The sequence below is a fragment of the Geospiza fortis genome, unplaced genomic scaffold (genome assembly GCF_000277835.1).
Source record: "Geospiza fortis unplaced genomic scaffold, GeoFor_1.0 scaffold47, whole genome shotgun sequence".
NCBI lineage: Eukaryota > Metazoa > Chordata > Aves > Passeriformes > Thraupidae > Geospiza > Geospiza fortis.
In genome coordinates this window covers 154549-161183 of record NW_005054569.1, presented here as the reverse complement: position 1 = coordinate 161183, position 6635 = coordinate 154549, and the positions used below count along the sequence as shown (strand labels likewise).

General features: G+C 48.5%; 1 protein-coding gene across 1 annotated transcript in view; it reads right to left on the bottom strand.

Moving 5' to 3' along the window:
- Positions 1-6635, bottom strand: part of GPC3 (glypican 3) — a gene marked incomplete at its 5' end in the record, with an annotated part of 133846 nt that overhangs the window by 1684 nt on the left and 125527 nt on the right. The window lies entirely within an intron of this gene.

The window sequence follows — 6635 nt, the reverse complement described above, 5'->3', positions numbered from 1 at the left end:
TGAGAGTGTGCAAAATATGCTCCTTATAGCACTGAGAACACATCCCACCCCTGGTCCACCTCATCAAAGGAAGGAATGTGAATGGATCAGGCACTCTGGGCATGCTGGTGTTGCAACATGGACACTTTGAGATGAAGCACATGTGGGTTCCAATCCAAGAAAACATCCAGTATAAAAGTTCAGATAGCACTGGCAGAGAAGCATGACATTAACAGAAGGGAAAGCTTGTGGCAACCATCACTGGCTGCAAGGGACCTGCTGAGCAGTAACTCACAGCTGCCCTTCTCTTGCTGGGAAAGGGAAGAATAAAGAATTCCAAATAGACAATGTGGAAAGGCAAGACACCAGCAAATCTCAGGGCCAAGAAGAAAGAGTAAAAGATGTTTTAAGATGCCATTAGCCAGGTCTACCTGGGGCATTTGAACCTGTCAAGTCAGCTGGACTGAGTGGGTGCACTCGTGTTTGTTCTCAAGGCAGTGGGGCTCTTCTTCCCCTGCTTGTGCTGCTGCCATCTCCTTCTGGGGTCCAGGTTTCTCACCCAAATGGGAATCAGGTAAGTCTGTTTGTCTCATCCTCAGAGCCTGGCCTTTGGAGTTGGAGGAAACTGGTGGTTTCCATCAGAAGAGACCCTGGCTCAAGACTTTTACAAGCCTCCTGGATCACTAGCATGTTGGAAAGGTTTGGATTGTCCCACCCCGCCCCTGAGAAAGAATCCAAGAGACTGAATAAGCCCTCTATCTAAAAAATGCCACATCAATGCAATGAACATCACTGCCAAGGCAAACAGGCAGTATTTCTTAATCAAAAAATACCCAAACATTGCAAAACAAAAGCAGAACGATGTTAGCACGACAAGTGAGTCAGCCCAGGCCATCAAAGGAGGTCAGAAATGGCTCAAAGGGAGCAGTTATCCAAGCACAGAGAGGGCCAGGTGCAAGCAGAACCCGCCTGGTAAACTGAATTCTCTAGCAGATCCCCACAAATACTGCAATTCCTCCTTTCCACAGCTTTCCTGCTTTTCTTCTAAAGAGCACAGATATGCTGCTGTCCTCTGGCACTGCACACCCACGGGAAGAACAAGGGAAGAAAGGTGCCACCTTGAAAGGGATGTGCTGGGAGGCTTTCCAAGCACAGGAAGAACAAGTCCCTCTGGCATGAGGCATGCTCAGGCTTCAGGCCACTTTGGGAACAGCCTGCCTGCACCACCTTCTTTTCCCAAGCTCATTTCTGGAAAATAAGTGGAGGGATTTGGAGTTAATAAAATCACAGCAGATTATTTCACAGTTGGTTGTTTGACACAAGACTCCTCAGCTGGTACAGTGTTGGATCACAACCTGCCCTAGTGTGTTTTGGAAGGCAATTCCACACATTACAAAGGCTCCTGAAACCTAGAAGATGCTCCATGGGGTCACAGCACTGTCAGGCACCCACATGCTCCCAGACCAGTGATCATGAGAGCTTTTGGGGCAGAATATTCTCTTACTGGACATCCTAGCAAACCTAAAAAACTCTCCAGGAACTGAGTAACTACTCTTGCCTTCCCTTTAGAAAAGAAATTTGAAACAAAAGAGTGTTTCAGCAAGGTCCTTAACAGCACAAAGGGTTTTGACGGCCCCATTTACAGTCTTGTTCTGGGATGTAATTTATGAGATTCCAGTTCCTGCATGGGTCTCAATGCAGCAGCTGAATCCCCTTGGAAATGTTCAGCCAGTACCAAAATGAGTGTTCCAAACATATTCTCTGCATGGGAAATTTTCCAATTCTGTCATTTCACCTCACCTTGAGTAAGGGTAAGTTTTTAAATCACGGCATTTCACCCAGGTGGGGATGGTGATTCTCTCACTATTCCCTTCTGGCCAAATTAAAGAGAAGGGAAGAGAAACCCTCTTGTCATCAGAAATTAGAATTCTATTTTCCTCCCCTTAACTGCTTCAGAAGTTTAGTGCTTGGGTGTGCCATTTGTTTTCACTGTTCCGTCCATTGTATCCTATTCCTTATTTGTGCCCAACTGTATTTTTAGGTGTGATGGATTTAGCCAAGTATCTTTTTTTTTTATTAATAATGGATCTGGAACTCTTGCAAATCCCTTTCACTTAACTCCTAATGACCTTTGCTACATCAGAGGAAATGAAAATAAAAGGTATGAGCCTCTAACAGACCTCAGGCAGCCAATCCAGGCAATAACAGCATTACAAATACACATCACAGAATCACAGAATTGGTAAGGTTGGAAGGGATCACAGTGAGTCATCTGGTCCGAGCTCCCTCTCAAGCCCAAAGCACAGGATTGAGTCTATCTCCAGTGAGGGACACTCCACACCCTTTCTGGGCAGCCTGCTCCAGTGCTCAGTCACTGCACAGTAAAAAAGTTCTTCCTCATAATCAGATGGAGCTTCCTGTGCATCAGTTTCTCCCCACCGCCTCTGATCTTTCTGCTTATATTATTGATAATAAACATATTGCAAATCCAGGAATGCAAATTAGCAAATGTTCCTAACCAGGTAGTTCTTGAGAGGGCTCCATTATAATTTCCAGCTTTTGTTAGGATCCCTGGTTAGACCTGGTCACCCCCACACCCCTGCACCTCCTGCCCCCACAGCTTCCAGGAGTGAAAGAGCCTCAGCATCAGAGATAAAGCTGCAGGATGGCTGCTGGGGTGACTGAAACTAACATTCCACACACTCCATTTTGGCCACGTCCACCCAAAACTTTGCCTTTATGCTGCAAAATAACCTGAAAGAAGGTACCCAGCCACCTTCTGCATTAAACATCTCCACCACCCCAGCTCTGATCACCCAATTCACTGGCATCAGCTTCTCAGTACGAAGTGGCCCTTTGGCCTGCAGAGCCTTTCGGGGGAGGGCAGGAAACCAGAAAAATCTGTTTCTGTTTATAATCAGAGTCCAGGGGGTATTACCAACAATCTGCACTAATTACAAATTCAATCTTCACTCATTCTGGTCCCTCTTGTCCTCTGGGCTGCAGATTAGATAATCCCTTTAAAATAATAGTCCATCATTAGCTGTGCTTTTCCCTGCCCCTCCTCACGCGAGCGAGCCGAGCGTGCGGGGCGCTTTCCCGGCATCCTCACACAGCTGCTGAAAGGTCTCCAGCCGCACACAAGCCAGTCCCTCCGGAAGCATCTTTTGTCACCAAAGCCCCTCTAACACAAAGCTGCTGTGCTGTGCTCCCAGGACAGCCACAGCTTCAATGGCCTCGCAGCGTGGAGGACAAAACCCGGCGCCAGCCCTGCAGCCCGCGCTCTCCGCAGCCACGACATAAAGCACAGGCATTTTCCCATGGATTAGGGGAAATGCCTCCTGACTCTGCCATACTGACTCTGCACAAGCTTATTGGGCAGGAATCATTAGAAAGCTCTTCTTGCTGAGCCACACCAGCTTTGGAGGTGGCTATAAAATAGGGCTGGACTGGGAGGAAGTTGGGTTTGAGTTGGGATGGAACGTCCCGTGGCAGCTGGCAAGGCAGGAACAAGGAGGAGGAGTACTGGCACATAGGCTTTGCTCTGCCAAAACCAACACTGCCTACCAAAACACCCCTTTTCACCCCCAAAATGGACAACATGGGCTTGAGCAAAGAGCTGCTAGCAAATGTCTGGCAAATGACCTCCAAGAGCCCTGCTGCCTCAGGCTGGCTTGGCTGCTGCCCAGAGCCAGAGCCAGGGAATGTCATCTCCCAGCCAGGCATCTGGGCTGCCTGCCTGCCAAGCCTGCCCCAGCAGATGGTTCCAGCCATGGACCCAATATAGAAACAGAGCCACAATGGATGGCCAGGCATGAAATCTGCCTCCCCCTGTCACTTGATAGCTCTGCCAGTGCCTCGTGCAGCCGTGACGGGCGTGAGGGGATCCCAACACAGGTGAAACCACGAAGCCTAACAGAGCATGTTCAGCCCACAGGGCTGCTGTGGTGATGGCCCTGGTTTGCACATGATGGAAACACTGCAGTGTGAAGGGAATGGATCGTGTTTCCAGTAAATGCAAAACACATCAAGTACAAATGACAGGTAGGGCAGCTTGGCAAGCTGTGGCATCTGCCAGCATCTGCCTGCATCTTTCCTTCAGGACTGTTTTTTCCTAGGAAAGCATATGCTGCCATTGCCACTGAAAATGACAATCTCCAGAGTGCGCCGCTTTGTGTAATTATTTTAAGCAGCGAGCATCTCCAGTGTGGGGAAGAAGATGCCAACAGATGCAGCAGACTGGCTGTCTCCAAAACAGGACAGGATTTCTTAAAGGGAGAGATGTTTGAGTCAAGCCCAAACTGTTGACTCATTGCAAGGTGAAGCATAAGAGCCTGTGATTCCACACACCAGTCTGCCTCACCTTGGCTCCCAAATCTCTCCTTCTCTACAGTACCAACCATTTCACTCTCACAGGTGTTTGCACCTGAAATGTAGAAGAAGGGTCCAATTTCATCCCAAACACTTCCTGGAACACCAAAAGCTCTGCTGGCCTCAGCCTGCATTTATCTGGTTTTTCATGCAAACAGTTCCTATTACAAACACACTTCTGCCTCCCCAAAGGCAACACCTGAAACCATCCATGGGGTTACATGGCACAAACAGCCACAACTGCATGGATACAGCCGAGATTCCCAACATGCTGCTTCTCCAAAACACCTTAAACTCTTCCAAACACCTAGCCAAGCATGGTTTCGTCTCATCAGGGAGGTTTTGCCCTCTGGCTTATTACCATTAAAATCCTGGAGCACCAACAGGTTTGCCAGTTGTCTTCTTGCACAACGAGCTGCAACAGCCCAGCCGTAGGTGCGGCCGCGCCGGTGTGTAATTAAAGCATGAGCCAGGGCCGGCTGTGGTGCTTGTGTTGGCGCAGATCACTGAGATGGATGTGCAGCATGTGCATGGTCTTGTGCCTCTGCTTTTCCACCTCCTCCACAGCAATTTAGGAGGTGCGGCTCTTGGCAATATGGATTTGGGAAAAAAAAAAGAAGAAAAAAATCCAGCTCAACATCACCCTGCTGCCATCGGCAACACGGCCAAGAGAGCCTGGCATGGCTCAGCAGCAACGGGTAAAACCAACTTACTGGGCAGAAACCCAAAGGAATCAGGTTTGGGATTGCTGATTTGCAAACCAAGACTTTTCCCCCACTTGCCTGTTTGCCACCTCTGGGCTGCTGGTGTGCCACCGATGGCCCGTGGCCTGCAGCACATGTTCAGCACCAACCCAGACACCACAGGTACCACCACAAACCCAGCTCCAACGGGGGAGAAAGCTCCCCGGGTTCAATGCTCTCTGGAAGGCAGCAGTAAATTGATTTGGGGGGACCCAGATGTGAGGAAGGTCCATCTCAGTCCCAGCCAGGGCTGTAACCAGGGGCTGTTCGGGGTACACGAGGCACTGAGCTCTGTGAGGCAGCCAGTATGCCCACCCTGGCTCCCCAACCTCCAGTACTACCAGAAAAGTCTCTCCACACACGTCCACAAGCTTTTGAAGGGACAAAACCCCCTCAAAACCCAACACAGTGTACAGGCAGAGGGGCTGCACCATGACCCCAATTCCAGCAACTGCTCCTTCCCCCCACTTTGGCCAGAGGCCGGTGGCAAGGAAGGGCCATCATTTATGACCTGGGCCTATGTTTACTTTGAAAACGTACTCGTTACATTCTTTGCTCCTTGGTTTGTTCTAGACCTACCCTGAAGAGAATCTGGCATCTGCAATTGCATTCCTCGTTTTCCCCTTGGCAGAGCGTGAAAGAGTTTCTGAACTGCACTCGCGCAGCAGAGCCACAAAAACGTGTTTAGCAAAATGCACTCATGTAATCTATTAAAAATTAACAAATCTCATTAGCATTATTAATTGGAAGTGCTGGAGTCCTTGTACTTTGCTGATGAAGCAGCATTACCCTGGTCTGATATCCAGATGTACAGTCAAGAACAAGAGCTGCTACCTAAAAGAGCTTAGAAGAAAAGTACTGAAAAATAGGGAGCTAAACATGCACAGCCAAAAACATCTACAAAGACAGGGGTCAAGAAATAAAAAGAGGAATAGCTGTAAACAGGAGAGTATGAATAGAAGTGAAATTATTTAAGTGGCAGCAATACAGGACTGGGTTAAGCAGTGATCCTGCAGATCCCTCAGTATCTCAGCCCAGCCAGATGTGAAGTAATTTCTTCCTGCTCAGAGACCTTCAAGATCTAAATCACAAAGAGATCCTTTCTGATCACTCTGCTGTCACCTGAGACATCTCCATACATTCTTGACTTTGGGAAGTAAGGTTCCCAGTGATAGCAGAGAAAAATTAAATGCTTCATATTCCCTCTAATGACTGAAAACAACATACTCCCATCTAACTGAAATTTTCTCCTTCATGTTTTCTTCCCCAAAAAATCCTGGATATGACCAGGAGAGGAAGCTCTTTCTTGCTACGTGCTGGCCTTGAAGCTCAGGACACTCAGGTATTAGCAGCACCTGACAAAATGCAGTCCTAAGGGGAATGCAATGGTCGCTGTCTTCCAGATGTTAGCCACTAAAAGCAGCCCTCAAGGCAGAAGGATGTTTCTCAATGCTTGACTGGAAAGCTCATGGTGGTGTTGTGGCACCCAGGAACATCTGACACCTCCCTTTGTGACTCACTGTGTGTGGAAACCAGCCCTGA